General features: G+C 38.1%; 1 protein-coding gene across 3 annotated transcripts in view; it reads left to right on the forward strand.

The window, feature by feature from the left end:
• LOC141403152 (uncharacterized) overlaps positions 1–19,842 on the forward strand; it is a 143,422-nt gene that overhangs the window by 69,156 nt on the left and 54,424 nt on the right. The gene's annotated exons all lie outside the window — the stretch shown is intronic.

Raw genomic sequence — 19,842 nt, forward strand, 5'->3', positions numbered from 1 at the left:
CTGTTCACCACATGGACAGCGCAGTTTGGAAGAGAATTGAATGTCGTGGTCGACGGTAGCAAAATTCCGACCACAAACTGCCCCAAAATTTTAGGGGTCACATTCGACACTACTTTCACTTCGTGCGCGCACGCCACAGCTATCTGCGACAAACTGAAAAGTAGGAACAAGGTCCTCAAGTCCCTAGCCGGCAGCACTTGGGGTGCAGATAAAGAAACCTTGTTGACCACATGTAGCGCAATAGGTCGGTCTGTGGTAAGCTATGCGGCGCCAGTCTGGTCCCCGAGATTATGTGATACGAATTGGAAAAAGATTCAAACTTGCCAGAATGCCGCCCTGAGAACAGCAACAGGGTGCCTCCTCAAATCTTTAGTGGACCATCTACATGAGGAGGCAAAGATTCTTCCAGTAAAGCAACACAATGAGATGCTTTCGTTGCAGTACATGCTTGGATGTTACCGTATGAGCCATCCCAATCACCATCTTGTGGGTAGGCCCGACACATTCAGGCAGATCAGCAAGGATATCCATGCTCTAGAGGGAGAGGTCCGACGATACAGGAGAGAACCCCTTGACCAACAAGCATATCAAGCAGTCCAGTATGCGGTATGGGTCCGCACGACACAGAACACCTTTTCAATTGCCCCGCAAATCCTACCCATCTAACTCCAGTGGATCTGTGGCTACATCCCATCGAAGCAACCATTTTTCTGGAACTGGAGATAGACCCAGAGCCAGATTGTACAGAGGAACGAACATACAAACATAATAAAAAACACTGTTACAACAACAACAACCAAGGACTTAGAGTAGCAGTCACCTTATCATAGAATTTGTTCGGGGCGATTTTAATGTCGAAATTTGTTAACATCTTCAGTCCAATTACCGAAAAATGTACCTCTACAGAGTAAGATTCAACAACGAAGGTTGGAGCAGAGGTTCGCACTCGTCGAACGAAACGAATAAAGTTCGAACTCAGACTACAACACGAACTCTGGACATTGAAGCGCTGGACATACTCCACTAAACTTAATTCTCAAAATTCATACCAAATTTCAACCTCTTGCTCTTAACGACGAAATGGTTTTTTTGAATACTTCAGCTATGAAAAAATTCTGTGAACTACAAGATGACGCAAAAGTAAACTTCCGATGTTTTTTGGCTGTAATTTAAAAAAAAATTAAAAACTTTGATTCTTCTTGTGGATTATTTTTATTTGGTCTTTTAATTTTTTTTACATCAAGTCGAGAATATGATGTCAGATAAATGGCCACCGTCACAGTTTATTGTCATTTGAGCCTTTTTTATGGCATTTTCCATCACTTTGGCCAAAACTTCCGGCGATTGGTCCTCACATTCTTGACGGATATTGTCTTTAAGAGCTGAAAGAGTCTGAGGCTTGTTGACTTAAACCCGCGACTTCAAAAAGCCACACAAAAAGAAGTCTGGTGCGGTCAAATCAGGCGATCTTGCTGGCCAGTGCAAATCGGGAGTCAAAACGGGAGATTAGGCACCCGGGAAATGCATCCTTCAGCATATCGGGTGTGACACGTGCAGTGTGTGCCGTTGCACCGTCCTGTTGGAACCACATGTTTTCCAATCCCAATTCATCAAGTTGCGGCAAAAAGAACTCGTTGATCACTGCTCTGTAGCGCTCACCATTCACAGTAACCGTTTGGCCCGCGACGTCTTCGAAGAAAAAAGGTCCGATGACTCCTCCAGCGAAAACAGCACACCACGGATACTCCGGGGTCTGCAACGCCTGGCAGCATCTCGTGTTGTGCCAGTCTCTTCGAGGCGAGCGGCTAAACGTCGCAGTGTTGGACAGCCAGGAAATCTGCGACGAATTTCACGTTGTGCCAAAGTCACCGACCGATTGATTATTGGTCAAATAAATAGTCACCAATATTCCGCGTTCTGGAGCAGTGTAGCGTAACATTGTTTATTAACGTGAATTTCTCATGTGTTTACTACACAAATGTCAAAACAGAACTGACATTAAGGGCCAATCGCAAAATTTATAACATTTTCTGATAGGAGGATTATTTCTGCGCAACCTTGTATGTACGATTTGACGTTCGGACTTGGTGAAAAAAGAAGGTCGCATAGCAATAGAATCAAGCAATGTTGCAAAGCATGGGTGTACAAATAAATAGGAATAGGTGCACTGTGTCTTCTAGAGGAAGGATCAGAAAAAAAAACAAAAATTCTTGTTTCCCCCACTTATTCCCAAAAAAAGAACTCATTTCCATAATGATGATGATGACGTTCAGTCTATCATAATTGCCGGCAGCAGCAAAGAGCACCTAGGGCGGTAATCGGAGCATTTGTTTATGAAAAAAAGCACAAAAAACGAGAGCACAATCAAATGTTTTTGTTGTTGTGGGGTTTTTCATGAACTACTACTACGGGAATAAAAGTAAACAAATACAATACTTAATTACCAGCAGCACCAACAACAACAGCAACAACAACACAATAAAAAAACCTCCGTGGTCGAGTCCACAGACCTGCACACACGTACCGACTGACATTCGTATTATTTTTAATTGATGTTATTTCTGGGTCAACATTTATTTTCAGTTCATTGTTGGCTGGTTTTGGTGATGGGTTAGCACAGCAGCAGCTACATTTTTTTCCATGTCTTCCACGTTTTTTGCTTTTCAATGGCCAAACCGAACACCAACACCACACCACCACTCTTCTTTTTTTGGTATTCTTTTGTCTGTTTTTGTGACAGTCCAACAAAGTTTTGACCCTCTGCGCCATGTTATGAATAGCCATCATCATCATCATGGACTGTGGAATTGCAAGCTTTGTCAATTTTAAAAACAAAAAGAGCTGCACTAAGTGCACGACTGACATAGTGACAAACTGACAGCAACAACAACGACCGTAAAAAGCAAATAATTTTTATTTTTTTTTTTTAATTATTGGTTTAGGGTCAGCTGAGCTATTTGTGGGTATTTTTCTTTATTTGGTTATGTGATTATGTTTGTTGCTGTGGAATCCGTTTTTGTTGTAATATTATTTCAAACATCCGCACTTGGCATTGACGTGGTAAACCAAGTGCTCTAAATCTGAATTGTTTGGAATGGTTTGTCTGCTGGATGGCTGGCTGGGTGGCTGACTGATGGGTTTGACTGAAATGTGTTGCACACGTGCTGGCAAGTCGGTAGGAAATGTAACGGTGTGCCGCTCTTTTTTTTTGATGCAATTACATGGAGGGTTAAGTAAAAGTTAAGGTCAAGTATTTGGAATATACTGAACTTAAAAAAAAAACCAATTAAAAACGGCGTTAAGTTCCGTAAATAGATACCTAATATTGGAATGTACCCTTCTATGAGGACTATACGAAGACGTGGGTGGACCTATACCGACAAATTTCAGATGGAAACTTTTATACCCTTAAGGAAGACTTAATACCAAATTTTAGGCATTTCTGTGGGATGTTGAGGCCACACCCTTAAAAATACCTGAAATCGGGAGGTACCGATCTATGGGGGCTATATTAAGACCTGTACCTATACCGACAAATTTCAGGTGGAATGTTTTATACCCCCAATGACTAAGTACCAAATTTCACCCATTTTGGTGGGGTATTGAGGCCACCACATTTAAAATACCGAAAACAAGGAGGTGCCGTTTTATGTGGGCTATATGAAGGCGTGGACTTATACCAAGAAATTTCAGGTGGAACGTTTTATACTCCCAACTAAAACTAAATACCAAATTTCAGCTATTTTTGTGTGTGATAATGAGCTACAATCTTCAAAATACCTAAAATCGGGTGGTGCCGATCTATGGGCTACATGAAGACATGCCGACAAATTTCAGGTGGAATGCTTTATACCCCCAACGAAGACCAACTTTCAGCCATTTCGGTGGGATATTGGGGCCACAACCTTCAAATTACCGAAAATTTTAAGGTACCGTTCTATGGGGGCTATATGAGGACGGTGGGATATTGAGTCCACAACCTTCAAAATACATAAAATCGGAAGGTGCTGTTCTATGGGGGTTATATAAAGACGTGGACCTATACCAATAAATTTCAGGTGGAAAGTTTTATACCCCGCAACGAAGATTAAATATCAACTTTCAGACATTTCTGTGGTATATTAAGGCCACAACCCTCAAATATCGAAAATCCGGAGGTACCGTTCTATGGGGGCTATATGAAGACGTGAGCTTATTCCAACAAATTTCAGGTGGAACGTTTTATACCCCCCAACGAAGACGAAATAGTACAAAATTTCAGCCATTTTGGTGGGATATTGAGGCCGCAACCTTTAAAATACCGATAACAGGGAGGTACCGTTCTATCTGGACTATATAAAGGCGTGGACTTATACCAACAAATTCCAGGTGGTACGTTTTCTACTTCCAACTAAAACTAAATGCAAAATTTCAGCTATTTGGGTGTGACATTAAGGTCACACCCTTCAAAATACCTAAAATCGGGAGGTACCGATCTATGGGGGCTTTATGAAGACGTGGACATATACCGACAAATATTAGGTGGAAAGTTTTATACCCCCAACGTCCCACACCAGCCATTTTAGCTGGTCACCGTATAATTTTTTGAGCTTTTGGGTCATTATGTCGGGAAGAAGCATGGAAATGCTTATCACTGTAAACAGGATCACAAGCATTACCCTCGGTAAATAATCCTCGAAAAGCTCTATAACTGCATTTAAGTGAACATTTAGAACTTTCGTGAGGGAGGCACACGAAGGTGTTGTGCAATAGGAACTTCTTGGAACTTTATTTGTGTTTGAGAGAAACAAACAATTCGGGCCCAATACGAATTAAGCGGCTGCATTGCCCGGATCGTAACTGGGCTAAAACCACTCGGCATTCTTCTGGGGTTCTTCTGATGCGATGAATGGAGGGGGTAGTCTCCGAGTACGGCATTCACACTGTACCTTTGTACTGCCTGGCAACTGCATCTGTGCTAATGCTATTCAAGCATAGCTGAAAGGCCCGTTGATCTGTAGGTTCTCGTTTGTACCTTTGGATCATGAAAATATCTGACATTTCCTATACAAAATTTCACCGGAGATGACTTTTCCTATACAAAAGTTCACCGAATATGACTTTTCCTATACAAAAGTTCACCGGAGATGACTTTTCCTATACAAAAGTTCACCGGAGATGAGATTTCCTATACAAAAGTTCACCGGAGATGATTTTCCTATACAAAAGTTCACCAGAGATGACTTTTCCTATACAAAAGTTCACCGGAGATGACTTTTCCTATACAAAAGTTCCCCGGAGATGACTTTTCCTATACAAAAGTTCACCGGAGATGACTTTTCCTATACAAAAGTTCACCGGAGCTGACTTTTCCTATTCAAAAGTTCACCGGAGATGACTTTTCCTATTCAAAAGTTCACCGGAGATGACTTGTCCTATACTAAAGTTCACCGGAGATGACTTTTCCTATACAAAAGTTCACCGGAGATGACTTTTCCTATACTAAAGTTCACCGGAGATGACTTTTCCTATAAAAAAGTTCACCGGAGATGACTTTTCCTATACAAAAGTTCACCTAAGATGACTTTTCCTATACAAAATTTCACCGGAGATTACTTTTCCTATACAAAAGTTCACCGGAGATGACTTTTCCTATACAAAAGTTCACCGGAGATGACTTTTCCTATACAAAAGTTCACCGGAGATGACTTTTCCTATACAAAAGTTCACCGGAGATGACTTTTTCTATACAAAAGTTCATCGGAGATGACTTTTCCTATACAAAAGTTCACCGGAAATGACTTTTCCTATACAAAAAAATTTCACCGGAGATGACTTTTCGTATACAAAAATTCACCTGAGATGACTTTTCCTATACAAAAGTTCACCTAAGATGACTTCCTATACAAAATTTCACCGGAGATGACTTTTCCTATACAAAAGTTCACCGGAGATGACTGTTCCTATACAAAAGTTCACCGGAGATGACTTTTCCTATACAAAAGTTCACCGGAAATGACTTTTCCTATACAAAAAAATTTCACCGGAGATGACTTTTCGTATACAAAAGTTCACCGGAGATGACTTTTCCTATACAAAAGTTCACCGGAGATGACTTTTCCTATACAAAAGTTCACCGGAGATGACTTTTCCTATACAAAAGTTCACCGGAAATGACTTTTCCTATACAAAAAAATTTCACCGGAGATGACTTTTCGTATACAAAAGTTCACCAGAGATGACTTTTCCTATACAAAAGTTCACCTAAGATGACTTTTCCTATACAAAATTTCACCGGAGATGACTTTTCCTATACAAAAGTTCACCGGAGATGACTTTTCCTATACAAAAGTTCACCGGAGATGACTTTTCCTATACAAAAGTTCACCGGAGATGACTTTTCCTATACTAAAGTTCACCGGAGATGACTTTTCCTATACAAAAGTTCACCGGAGATGACTTTTCCCATACAAAAGTTCACCGGAGATGACTTTTCCTATACAAAAGTTCACCGGAGATGACTTTTCCTATACAAAAGTTCACCAGAGATGACTTTTCCTATACAAAAGTTCACCGGAGATGACTTTTCCTATACGAAAGTTCACCAGAGATGACTTTTTCTATACAAAAGTTCATCGGAGATGACTTTTCCTATACAAAAGTTCACCGGAGATGACTTTTCCTATACAAAAGTTCACCGGAGATGACTTTTCCTATACAAAAGTTCACCGGAGATGACTTTTCCTATACAAAAGTTCACCGGAAATGACTTTTCCTATACAAAAAAATTTCACCGGAGATGACTTTTCCTATACAAAAGTTCACCGGAGATGACTTTTCCTATACAAAATTTCACCGGAGATGACTTTTCCTATACAAAAGTTCACCAGAGATGACTCTTCCTATACAAAAGTTCACCAGAGATGACTTTTCCTATACAAAAGTTCACCTAAGATGACTTTTCCTATACAAAATTTCACCGGAGATGACTTTTCCTATACAAAAGTTCACCGGAGATGACTTTTCCTATACAAAAGTTCACCAGAAATGACTTTTCGTATACAAAAGTTCACCGGAGATGACTTTTCCTATACAAAAGTTCACCGGAGATGACTTTGCCGATACAAAAGTTCACCAGAGATGACTTTTCCTATACAAAATTTCACCGGAGATGACTTTTCCTATACAAAAGTTCACCGGAGATTACTCTTTCTATACAAAACTTCACCAGAGATGACTTTTCCTATAAAAAAGTTCACCAAAGATGACATTTCCTATACAAAAGTTCACCGTAGATGACTTTTCCTATACAAAAGTTCACCGGAGATGACTTTTCCTATACAAAAGTTCCCAGAGATGACTTTTCCTATACAAAAGTTCACCGGGGATGACTTTTCCTATACAAAAGTTCACCGGAGTTGACTTTTCCTATACAAAAGTTCACCGGAGATGACTTTTCCTATACAAAAGTTCACCGGAGATGACTTTGCCGCCGTGTTATATTGTTCAGGGCTCCAACTATTCATTTTTCCTCCGCCAGGGTGAATTGAAAATTTCCTGAGGGAATCTCGGGTTATTCAATATGCATTTTGTTTACTTAGTTCATATTTCATTGTAGAATATTCAACCTGCGATCTATTCTACTCTTTATTCTATACATACATACGTACACAAATAGATATATAGAACTCATAAATAGATCTGCATTGATAAATAGGCAATCAGACCACTTTTATTGTCAGTGAAATTTATAATTCAATCAATTTCTTCACTTTTTCCTTAGTTTTCCATTTCTTGCTTTGTTTTGTTTCTGGTTTTTCTTCTACTGTTTTATTAGTCACTGGGTAATTGGTTCGCCAGGCTAGTAGTCATCATCGTATTTTGGTTTTGCCATGGATAATACGAGCGGCGTTTTGTGTTGTCTGCCGCCTTGGATAAATGGATAAAATTAATGAAAGCGCCAATTGGAACGCAAAAAGTGGATTGGAACGTCATATAAAATCAGAAAAATATGAAGAAAAAACATTGAAGAGGGAGAATATGATGAAGAAAAAATATAAGAGGAAAAATAATCATAGCAGGCATCCAAACATGAATTTCGATGACAGCAGGAAGATAATTTTGAAATAAGGCTACAGACTTGTTGATGGGAAGTAGTTTGTGGTGGCAATCGATGGAGTGGGAAAAGAGATGGAAACATGTTTTTAATTCGGATTATATTATTTGATGCCAAAGGGTAACCCACAAATAGCCCACGCTTAAACCTTCAAGGGGATTAAAGGCAAAATTATCGTAATGTATTTTTAATATGTATGTATACGTGTGACGATTGTTGTGTTGTTGTATTGCAGACCCCAGATTAATGTTCCCAAATGTCTTGGTAATTAGGAATTTGTAGTCATGGGAACTCAAACTTTGTTGCCTTAATGCATTCTGAAATGCATTTGCAGAGCATTCCTATGGAAATCTACATTCAGCCAGGCTGAATTGAAAATTTCCTATGGAAATCTACATTCAGCCAGGCTGAATTGAAAATTTCCTATGGAAATCTACATTCAGCCAGGCTGAATTGAAAATTTCCTATGGAAATCTACATTCAGCCAGGCTGAATTGAAAATTTCCTATGGAAATCTACATTCAGCAAGGATGAATTGAAAATTTCTTATGGAAATCTACATTCAGCCAGGCTGAATTGAAAATTTCCCATGGAAATCTACATTCAGCAAGGCTGAATTGAAAATTTCCCATGGAAATCTACATTCAGCAAGGCTGAATTGAAAATTTCCCATGGAAATCTACATTCAGCCAGGCTGAATTGAAAATTTCCTATGGAAATCATCATTCAGCCAGGCTGAATTGAAAATTTCCTATGGAAATCATCATTCAGCCAGGCTGAATTGAAAATTTCCTATGGAAATCATCATTCAGCCAGGCTGAATTGAAAATTTCCTATGGAAATCTACATTCAGCCAGGCTGAATTGAAAATTTCCTTTGGAAATCATCATTCAGCGAGGCTGAATTGAAAATTTCCTTTGGAAATCATCATTCAGCGAGGCTGAATTGAAAATTTCCTATGGAAATCATCATTCAGCCAGGCTGAATTGAAAATTTCCTATGGAAATCATCATTCAGCCAGGCTGAATTGAAAATTTCCTATGGAAATCATCATTCAGCCAGGCTGAATTGAAAATTTCCTATGGAAATCATCATTCAGCCAGGCTGAATTGAAAATTTCCTATGGAAATCATCATTCAGCCAGGCTGAATTGAAAATTTCCTATGGAAATCATCATTCAGCCAGGCTGAATTGAAAATTTCCTATGGAAATCATCATTCAGCCAGGCTGAATTGAAAATTTCCTATGGAAATCATCATTCAGCCAGGCTGAATTGAAAATTTCCTATGGAAATTATCATTCAGCCATGCTGAATTGAACATTTCCTATGGAAATTATCATTCAGCCAGGCTGAATTGAACATTTCCTATGGAAATTATCATTCAGCCAGGCTGAATTGAAAATTTCCTATGGAAATTATCATTCAGCCAGGCTGAATTGAAAATTTCCTATGGAAATTATCATTCAGCCAGGCTGAATTGAAAATTTCCTATGGAAATTATCATTCAGCCAGGCTGAATTGAAAATTTCCTATGGAAATCATAATTCAGCCAGGCTGAATTGAAAATTGTCTATGGAAATCATAATTCAGCCAGGCTGAATTGAAAATTTCCTATGGAAATCATAATTCAGCCCGGCTGAATTGAAAATTTCCTATGGAAATGTTCATTCAGCCAGGCTGAATTGAAAATTTCCTATGAAAATGTTCATTCAGCCAGGCTGAATTGAAAATTTCCTATGAAAATGTTCATTCAGCCAGGCTGAATTGAAAATTTCCTATGGAAATGTTCATTCAGCCAGGCTGAATTGATAATTTCCTATGGAAATGTTCATTCAGCCAGGCTGAATTGAAAATTTCCTATGGAAATGTTCATTCAGCCAGGCTGAATTGAAAATTTCATATGGAAATGTTCATTCAGCCAGGCTGAATTGAAAATTTCCTATGGAAATGTTCATTCAGCCAGGCTGAATTGAAAATTTCATATGGAAATGTTCATTCAGCCAGGCTGAATTGAAAATTTCCAATGGAAAAGTTCATTCAGCCAGGCTGAATTGAAAATTTCCTATGGAAATTATCATTCAGCCAGGCTGAATTGAAAATTTCCTGTGGAAATCATCATTCAGCCAGGCTGAATTTAAAATTTCCTATGGAAATCGCCATTCAGCAAGTCTGAATTGAAAATTTCCTATGGAAATAATCATTCAGCCAGGCTGAATTGACAATTTCCTATAGAAATCTTAATTCAACCGGTCAGAATTAAGATTTCCACAAGAAATGTTCGTTCTCTCAGCGAAATTAAACATTTTGTAATTTTATTTTTAGTTTTCTTCAAAATTATAAAAATTATTGCGATAAAATCACTCTCAAGCGATTGTTTCAGATTAGGCCTACCTACGATTTGCTACGATTATCAGAATATTTTTTTAATCGCTATTTTTGTGGTGTTCGTTTTATTCTGTTGGCATGACGATCATCAAATCTATCAGCAGCAAAAAAAACATTCAGATATTCGTCTTTCTTCCGTTCTTTAAATGTTTGTGTGTGTTTTGCAAAGCAAAAAAATTACTCAACCAAGAAACCTAAATAACTGTTCTAAAATATAACAACAACGAAAAAATGTTTACTTAACGCATCTATGACGATTTGTATTATTGCACTGAAAGAAATTGTCAAATTTCGTTAAGATTTCCATAGGTTATCTTTAATTCAGCCTGGCTGAATTAAGATTTCCATGGGTAATCTTCAATTCAGTCTGGCTGAATTAAGATTTCCGTAGGTAATCTTCAATTCAGCCTCGCTGAATTATGATTTCCATAGGTAATCTTAAATTCAGCCTGGCTGAATTAAGATTTCCATAGGTAATCTTCAATTCAGCCTCGCTGAATTAAGATTTCCATAGGTAATCTTAAATTCAGCCTGGCTGAATTAAGATTTCCGTAGGTAATCTTCAATTCAGCCTCGCTGAATTAAGATTTCCATAGGTAATCTTTAATTCAGCCTGGCTGAATTAAGATTTCCATGGGTAATCTTCAATTCAGTCTGGCTGAATTAAGATTTCCGTAGGTAATCTTCAATTCAGCCTCGCTGAATTAAGATTTCCATAGGTAATCTTCAATTCAGCGTGGCTGAATTAAGATTTCCATAGGTAAACTTCAATTCAGCCTGGCTGAATTAAGATTTCCATAGGTAGTCTTCAATTCAGCCTGGCTGAATTAAGATTTCCATAGGTAATCTTCAATTCAGCCTGGCTGAATTAAGATTTCCATAGGTAATCTTCAATTCAGCCTGGCTGAATTAAGATTTCCATAGGTAATCTTCAATTCAGCCTGGCTGAATTAAGATTTCCATAGGTAATCTTCAATTCAGCCTGGCTAAATTAAGATTTCCATAGGTAATCTTCAATTCAGCCTGGCTAAATTAAGATTTCCATAGGTAATCTTCAATTCAGTCTGGCTGAATTAAGATTTCCATAGGTAATCTTCAATTCAGCCTGGCTAAATTAAGATTTCCATAGGTAAACTTCAATTCAGCCTGGCTGAATTAAGATTTCCATAGGTAGTCTTAAATTCAGCCTGGCTGAATTAAGATTTCCATAGGTAGTCTTAAATTCAGCCTGGCTGAATTAAGATTTTCATAGGTAATCTTCAATTCAGCCTGGCTGAATTAAGATTTCCATAGGTAATCTTCAATTCAGCCTGGCTGAATTAAGATTTCCATAGGTAATCTTCAATTCAGCCTGGCTGAATTAAGATTTCCATAGGTAATCTTCAATTCAGCCTGGCTGAATTAAGATTTCCATAGGTAATCTTCAATTCAGCCTGGCTGAATTAAGATTTCCATAGGTAATCTTCAATTCAGCCTGGCTGAATTAAGATTTCCATAGGTAATCTTCAATTCAGCCTGGCTGAATTAAGATTTCCATAGGTAATCTTCAATTCAGCCTGGCTGAATTAAGATTTCCATAGGTAATCTTCAATTCAGCCTGGCTGAATTAAGATTTCCATAGGTAATCTTCAATTCAGCCTGGCTGAATTAAGATTTCCATAGGTAATCTTCAATTCAGCCTGGCTGAATTAAGATTTCCATAGGTAATCTTCAATTCAGCCTGGCTGAATTAAGATTTCCATAGGTAATCTTCAATTCAGCCTGGCTGAATTAAGATTTCCATAGGTAATCTTCAATTCAGCCTGGCTGAATTAAGATTTCCATAGGTAATCTTCAATTCAGCCTGGCTGAATAAAGATTTCCATAGGTAATCTTCAATTCAGCCTGGCTGAATTAAGATTTCCATAGGTAATCTTCAATTCAGCCTGGCTGAATTAAGATTTCCATAGGTAATCTTCAATTCAGCCTGGCTGAATTAAGATTTCCATAGGTAATCTTCAATTCAGCCTGGCTGAATTAAGATTTCCATAGGTAATCTTCAATTCAGCCTAGCTGAATTAAGATTTCCATAGGTAATCTTCAATTCAGCCTGGCTGAATTAAGATTTCCATAGGTAATCTTCAATTCAGCCTGGCTGAATTAAGATTTCCATAGGTAATCTTCAATTCAGCGTGGCTGAATTAAGATTTCCATAGGTAATCTTCAATTCAGCGTGGCTGAATTAAGATTTCCATAGGTAATCTTCAATTCAGCCTGGCTGAATTAAGATTTCCATAGGTAATCTTCAATTCAGCCTGGCTGAATTAAGATTTCCATAGGTAATCTTCAATTCAGCCTGGCTGAATTAAGATTTCCATAGGTAATCTTCAATTCAGCCTGGCTGAATTAAGATTTCCATAGGTAATCTTCAATTCAGCCTGGCTGAATTAAGATTTCCATAGGTAATCTTCAATTCAGCCTGGCTGAATTAAGATTTCCATAGGTAATCTTCAATTCAGCCTGGCTGAATTAAGATTTCCATAGGTAATCTTCAATTCAGCCTGGCTGAATTAAGATTTCCATAGGTAATCATCAATTCAACCTGGCTGAGTGAACATTTCCCTAAGAAATTTATAATTTCCTAATATTTTTTTCAGTGTTTTTGTAAATTATCAATGAGCATAGTAAAAGTTGGGAGCAATCACCGACGCCATCATCATCAGTTCTAGAACCATAAACAATGTTTTTTTTATATTTTCTTTTTATCCATCATAATTGTTCTAAAAATATTATGTTATGTTTTGTTTGGATGAATGTTATATGTAATTGTTGTTTTTATGGTTTATGAATCACTGCAAATTTGTTGTTATTCTTCCATTGAAATAGCAAACAAACAAGTGAGCACATAACATAATTTCTGTAATACACGCAACATTAAATTCACACATCAAAAATTGTTTTTAATTTTTACTAAGTTATATTGAGATTCTTAAATAGTAATTCAGATGGTAGAATTGTGTCTATAATGTAAAAAGGTCGATTTCTGAATAGAAGACTATATGAGGAATAGTGCAATTTAGCTAGGCTGACTTCAAGTTTAATGATTAATAATTGCATTGCAAGTTGTTTGCAGGTGTTAAAATATTTCCCTATTAAGTGTTAATATTCATAGCATACTACTAGGCTCTTCTTCAATCAGCGACTTAACTGATATGTAAGTCAATGTTGGCACTTTTAACGGCACATATTACGTATAGCCTGAAAGTATGCTCTGCTTTTGTTCAGTTTATTGACTAATATCGGCAGCAAAGAAATAAACTTGGCATTACTTTTTATAAGAACACATCACAGATTTGATGCATTCGAAAAAATTCAAAGGAAGACCGGCAGACGAAGAATTGTAATTTGTTACTTTCACAATTCCTAATTTATTTATTTTTATTCTCGTGTCAATAATTTCGATCCTATATTTGCAGTTGTTGTTTTTTTTCTTCTTTGTCACAGTCAATGAACTTTGTTGATTTTTGTAATTTGACTCCCCAATGAGCTATTCGGTGTTGTTGTAAAATCATTTGTGTGAGTGTGTATTTTTCATTCGTATTATCCTTTGTAAAATGATAAGTTTGATGTAAACGAAAACCATGCCGAACAATTTGTTGCAATTCTTCAAAAAAAAAAAAAAAAAAAAAAAAATGACACGGCTACCATGAGCAACAATCAAACCTCGTTATCACGTTCCACTGAAGGAAGCAGAAATGCGAAACAATGAACTCCATGGGAAATAAATTCATAACTTCTTTATGAACAATAATTGAGGTTATAATATATACAATAGGGTGGACCCTAGAATGGATTGGGTTTCATACGAACTTTCCATGACCGTTACCGATAGTAAGGGTGCTTCTATAGATACTCTCTGAAGCAAAGGGTGCTTCTATAGACCCTTTCTGAAAGAAGGGGTACTTCTATGGATCCTTTCTGAAAGAAAGGGTGCTTCTTTAGACTCTTTTTGAAAGAAAGGGTGTTGCTATAGACCCTTTCCGAAAGAATGGGTGCTTCTTTAGACTCTTTTTGAAAGAAAGGGTGCTTCTATAGACTCTTTTTGAAAGAAAGGGTGTTGCTATAGACCCTTTCCGAAAGAATGGGTGCTTCTTTAGACTCTTTTTGAAAGAAAGGGTGCTTCTATAGACTCTCTGTAATAAAGGGTGCTTCTATAGACTCTCTCTGAGAGAAAGGGTGTTTCCGTAGACCCTTTCTGAAATAATGGGTGCTTCGCTAGATCCTTTCTGAAGGAAAGGGTGTTTTATAGACCCTTTCTGAAGTAATGGGTGCTTCTTTAGACTCTTTTTGAAAGAAAGGGTGTTGCTATAGACCCTTTCTGAAAGAATGGGTGCTTCTTTAGACTCTTTTTGAAAGAAAGGGTGCTTCTATAGACCCTCTCTGAAAGAAAGGGTGCTTCTGTAGACCCTCTCTGAGAGAAAGGGTGTTTCCGTAGACCCTTTCTGAAATAATGGGTGCTTCGCTAGATCCTTTCTGAAGGAAAGGGTGTTTTATAGACCCTTTCTGAAGTAATGGGTGCTTCTTTAGACCCTTTTTGAAAGAAAGGGTGTTGCTATAGACCCTTTCCGAAAGAATGGGTGCTTCTTTAGACTCTTTTTGAAAGAAAGGGTGCTTCTATAGACTCTCTGTAAGAAAGGGTGCTTCTATAGACTCTCTGTAATAAAGGGTGCTTCTGTAGACACTCTCTGAGAGAAAGGGTGTTTCCGTAGACCCTTTCTGAAATAATGGTGTTTTATAGACCCTTTCTGAAGGAAAGGGTGTTTTATAGACCCTTTCTGAAGTAATGGGTGCTTCGCTAGATCCTTTCTGAAAGAAAGGGTGTTTCTATAGACCCTTTATGAAAAAATGTTGCTTCTATAGACCCTTTCTGAAAGAAAAGGTGTTTCTATAGACTCTTTCTGAAAGAATAGGTGCTTCGCTAGATCCTTTCTGAAGGAAAGGGTGTTTATAGACCCTTTCTGAAAGAAAGGTTGCTTCTATAGACCCTTTCTGAAAGAAAGGGTGCTTCTATGGACCCCTCCTGAAAGGGATGCTTTCCTTTATGAAAGTAAGGGTGATTTTCTGAACCCTTTATGAAAGAAACGGTGCTTTTATAGACCCTTTCTGAAAGAAGGGGGCTTCTTTTGATTTTATCTGAAAGAAAGTGTGCTTCTATAGAATGTTTCTGAAAGAAAGGGTGCTTCTATAGACCCTTTCTGAGAGAAAGGGTTCTTGTATAGACCCGTTCTGAAAGACAGGGTGCTTCTATAGATATTTTCTGAAAGAAAGGGTGCTTCTATAGACCCTTTCTGAGAGAAAGGGTTCTTGTATAGACCCTTTCTGAAAGAAAGGGTGCTTCTATAGAACCTTTCTGAAAGAAAGGGTGCTTCTATAGAACCTTTCTGAAAGAAAGGGTGCTTCTATAGAACCTTTCTGAAAGAAAGGGTGCTTCTATAGAACCTTTCTGAAAGAAAGGGTGCTTCTATAGACCCTTTCTAAAAGAAAGGGTGCTTCTATTGACTTTTTCCGAAAGAAAGGGTGCTTCTATTGACTTTTTCCGAAAAAAAGGGTGCTTCTATTGACTTTTTCCGAAAGAAAGGGTGCTTCTATTGACTTTTTCCGAAAGAAAGGGTGCTTCTATTGACTTTTTCCGAAAGAAAGGGTGCTGCTATTGACTTTTTCCGAAAGAAAGGGTGCTTCTATTGACTTTTTCCGAAAGAAAGGGTGCTTCTATTGACTTTTTCCGAAAGAAAGGGTGCTTCTATTGACTTTTTCCGAAAGAAAGGGTGCTTCTATTGACTTTTTCCGAAAGAAAGGGTGCTTCTATTGACTTTTTCCGAAAGAAAGCGTGCTTCATTAGACCCTCTCTGAAAGAAAGGGTGATTCTATTGACTTTTTCCGAAAGAAAGGTTGCTTCTATAGATCCTTTCTGAAAGAAAGGGTGTTTCTATTGACTTTTTCTGAAGGAAAGGGTGCTTCTATAGAGCCTTTCTGAAAGAAAGGGTGCTTCTATAGACACTTTCTAAAAGAAAGGGTGCTTCTATTGACTTTTTCCGAAAGAAAGTGTGCTTCATTAGACCCTCTCTGAAAGAAAGGGTGATTCTATTGACTTTTTCCGAAAGAAAGGTTGCTTCTATTGACTTTTCCTGAAAGAAAGGGTGCTTCTATTGACTTTTCCTGAAAGAAAGGGTGCTTCTATTGACTTTTCCTGAAAGAAAGGGTGTTTCTATAGACCTTTTCTAAAAGAAAGGGTGCTTCTATTGACTTTTTCCGAAAGAAAGCGTGCTTCTTTAGGCCCTCTCTGAAAGAAAGGGTCGTTCTATAAACCTTTCTGAAAGAAAGGGTGTTTCTATTGACTTTTTCTGAAAGAAAGGGTGCTTCTATAGAGCCTTTCTGAAAGAAAGGGTGCTTCTATAGAGCCTTTCTGAAAGAAAGCTTGCTTCTATAGAGCCTTTCTGAAAGAAATGGTGCTTCTATAGAGCCTTTCTGAAAGAAACGGTGCTTCTATTGACTTTTTCTGGAAGAAGGGGTGCTTCTATAGAGCCTTTGTGAAAGAAATGGTGCTTCTATAGAGCCTTTCTGATAAAAAGGGTGCTTCTATTGACTTTTTCTGGAAGAAGGGGTGCTTCTATAGACCCTTCCTGAAAGAAAGGGTGCTTCTATAGACCCTTTCTGAAAGAAAGGTTGCTTCTATAGACCCTTTCTGAAAAAAATTTTGCTTCTATAGACCCTTTCTGGAAGAAAGGTTGCTTCTATGGACCCTTTCTGAAAGAAAGTCTGCTTCTATAGACCCTTCAGTAGACCGTTACTGAATGAAGGGGGCTTCTTTTGACTTTTTCTGAACGAAACTGTGCTTCTATAGACTTTTTCTGAAAGGAAGGGGGCTTCTATAGACCCTTTCTGAAAGGGATGCTTTCCTTTATGAAATTAATGGTGATTTTCTGAACCCTTTACGAAAGAAAGGTTGCTTCTATAGACCCTTTCTGAAAGAAAGGTTGCTTCTATGGACCCTTTCTGAAAAAAAGTGTGCTTCTATAGACCCTTTCTGAAAGAAAGGTTGCTTCTATTGACCCTTTCTAAAAGAAATGGTGCTTCTATAGACCCTTTCTAAAAGAAGGGATGCTTCTATAGACCCTTTCTGAAAGAGGGGGTGCTTCTTTAGAACCTTTCTGAAAGAAATAGTGCTTCTATAGACCCTTTCTGAAAGAAATCGAGCTTCTATAGACCCTTTCTGAAAGAAATCGAGCTTCTTTAGATCCTTTCTGAAAGAAATCGAGCTTCTTTAGATCCTTTCTGAAAGAAATGGTGTTTCTATAGACCCTTTCTGAAAGAAATCGAGCTTCTATAGACCCTTTCTGAAAGAAATCGAGCTTTTATAGACCCTTTCTGAAAGAAATCGAGCTTCTATAGACCCTTTCTGAAAGAAATCGAGCTTCTACAGACCATTTCTGTAGACCTCTTGTACAAGAAAGTGTGAGTCTATGGTACCCTTCTACAAGAAAGGGTGCTTCTTTAGACCTCTTGGTGGTGGTTACGATGACCCTCGTGGTACCGTACCGGTAGAATCTTCGACTCCTCATGCAGATAGTCCGCTTATGATATGAAGAGGCATCCTGTTATACTTCTCAGGGCGGCGCTCTGACCACGTTTAGAGCTACCGACCTATCGCGTTACATGTGTTCAATAAGTTTTTTATCTACACCTCAAATGCTGCCGGCTAGGGATTTGAGGACTTTGTTCCTACATATCAGCTTGTGGCTGCTAGATGTGATATATACAGACGACGTAATTATATCATCGACAAGGACATTCTGGTCTTTGCTCGTCTCCGCAGTCCATGTGTTCTAAGAGTTTAGGTTAATATCCCTCGCCCGGTAAATTGTAAGATCTGTTAAATAGGAGTTTAACCTTTCACAAATGACCTTCGACAATCATCAATCTAGAAATATTACCCCACCTTGGGGAACTCCCTTTTTCACTTTACGAGGATTTGACCTCTTGTTTCTTAATTACATATGCGACCGGCATCCAAACATAAACTTGACCGGCAGGTAGTCTGCTTGACGTCCTGAAACAGTTTGGAATACTTGACAGTGTCAAAACGATTTGATAAGTCTCGATGATTGCTCGACTGATATGTGTGGAGTTGGCGTGTAGCGCTGTTGTAGTGATGTACAGTTGACGGAACCCAAGCTAATGATAGGCAACTGGATAGTTATTTCTGACGCTAGGGAAAGGGGTAAAGGGTAAAGAGAGTCCTCAAGAGTCCTTACAAAAGCGAAATCGGTCTGTGGGATTTACCTAAACCTCACCAGATTTCAGTAGCGGGACCACCCTGCCTATTTCTAGACTTCGGGCCCGATGTGGGTACCTAGCGGCTGGTTGAGATTTTTGTGAGACACCCAACTCCAGGATCATCCAGCAGTTATCGATTACCAACGTTATCGATGATTTAGCGTTCCAAACATCATCGCGGTGCGCCTTAACTAACTTTAAAATGAAAGGTGCTTACACCTGGGAAGTTTTTGCGGATTTTGAAACTACAATGTTCACATATGAGAAAAAAAATCGCCGGAGGGATTTTCAAATAAATCGCGTTCAAAGTTTACATTTTTAGAGTTTCTTTAGGTTTTCACGATTTTGCTTGGAAACCGCAAGTCCTATCGTAATCGGACTAAAGAAAATGTTGTAGCAGTGAAAATTCTCTACATGATTTACCTTAATGGTATTTTTGTAGGTTTTACCATTTTTGAGATATAGACGTTCAAATTGAATCTGAAACAGAAACAATGTTCATAGATGAGAAAAATCCAAAAACAAGAAAAAAATCACTGGAGGGATTTTTAAATAAATCGCGGTTAAAGTTCACAAAATTTAGATTTATCTTAGGGTTTCAGGATTTTGTTTGGAAGCGGCAAGTCCTTTAGAAATTGGACTAAAGAAAATGTTGTAGAGGATTTTTTTACTGCTACAACATTTTCTTTAGTCCCATTTCAATAGCACTTACCGCTTCCTGGCAAAATCCTGAAAACCTAAAATTGTGCCATGCCAGGAAGAGATCAAATGAGACGTAGCACTCTTCTCCTCCCTATGTCGTTCTCGTGGTGCTTGGCAAATTGCGTAGCTATCCGTATAAGTCATAACCCCGTAATATCTGAGAAATTTGGTCTAACTTCGTGAATTGCCAATGCTTGTCGAATTCCCTATTTCTCTAAATATATATGATACTCAAAAAAAATCTCTCTCCTGTAGCCTCATAATTTATATGTTTAACACAAACTTTTGCTAAATCCTAACAAAGTTTCTCAACTAATTTCTATATTTATTACCCTGGCCAAGCATA

This window comes from Musca autumnalis, unplaced genomic scaffold (assembly GCF_047663935.1).
Source record: "Musca autumnalis isolate F117 unplaced genomic scaffold, ASM4766393v1 scaffold_1, whole genome shotgun sequence".
NCBI lineage: Eukaryota > Metazoa > Arthropoda > Insecta > Diptera > Muscidae > Musca > Musca autumnalis.